This window comes from Geospiza fortis, unplaced genomic scaffold (genome assembly GCF_000277835.1).
Source record: "Geospiza fortis unplaced genomic scaffold, GeoFor_1.0 scaffold422, whole genome shotgun sequence".
NCBI lineage: Eukaryota > Metazoa > Chordata > Aves > Passeriformes > Thraupidae > Geospiza > Geospiza fortis.
Window position 1 is genome coordinate 29,378 of NW_005054545.1, and position 1,176 is coordinate 30,553.

Sequence of the window (1,176 nt, forward strand, 5' to 3'; positions counted from 1 at the left end):
AGCCCGGGCGGGTGTGATGGGTGTAACGGGGCGGGCCGGGAGTGCGGGAGGGACACCGGGGTGCGGGAGGGACAGCGAGGTGCAGGAGGGATAGCGAGGTGCGGGAGGGACAGCGGGGAAAGCGGGCGGTGGTGGAACGCGTGTGTGTCCTTGAGAGTAGGATGGGGTGTCAGTACCGACAGCCGGGACACCGCGAGCAACACACACCAACAGAGTGTGACACACCCCAACCCCTCTGCCACCCTGTGGTTGAAGGTGCGACCCCCCAAAAGGTGTTCCTGAACCCAGGGAAGCGTCTGCCATGGCCAACGCAACTTTTCCTAAGCAAACCCTGCAGCAGTGATGCAAACTAGAGCAAAACACAGCGGGATGCGGCATCCTGGTACCCAGAACTGGGGTACCCAGCATTACCCAACATGGGACATGGCAGATCTCATAGTCCTGGCTGTCGAAGAAAATACCAAGAAATAAAAGATGAACTTCAGAACTTCTTGAGCCAACCCATGAACAAATAATTTTAATGGTTTTTTTTCAGCAGACTGTAGTTTTCTCGGAGCTCCACAGTCTCCTCTCTTTGAAGTTGGACAGATACAGTAAACACAACAAATATATGATACAACCCATCACAGCTGGATTAAAAAAAAATACACAAAAAATATAATACATAAAAAAATGGATTTTTTAACATTGTGGACTGACGCAGCTCTAAAAATGGTGATTGTAACCCTGGTAAGCTTTACAAAGTCTTTAAAAAAAATAAAACAGTACTTCATGTGAAATTCATAAATACACTGGAGGCGAACGGAGGGGCTGGGGGAGTTGAGAAAGTGTCTCTGGGATCATGACTAAACCCCAGCCAGGGCTGCTGGGGGCACCAGTCTGTGTGCGTGGGGTGCAGTGTGAGCCCTGGGCTCGGTGCAGGCAGCAGGGAGGGATGGAGGCACAAACCTGTCCAGTTAACAGAGAGCTTCATCCCCCAGCAGGGCTGGGAGTGGGCACGCCTGTGTTTTATGGTGGGGGAGTTTTGAGTTTTCATTCCCAGAGTTTTAGATCAGTGAGTGAAACAGAAGAAAAGAAAAAAAAAAAACAAAACCAAAAACCTACAAAACAACAAACAAACATGCTACATATGAGAACTTGGCCCAGCACAGCCCTGGCATGGTTTGATAGTGCCTG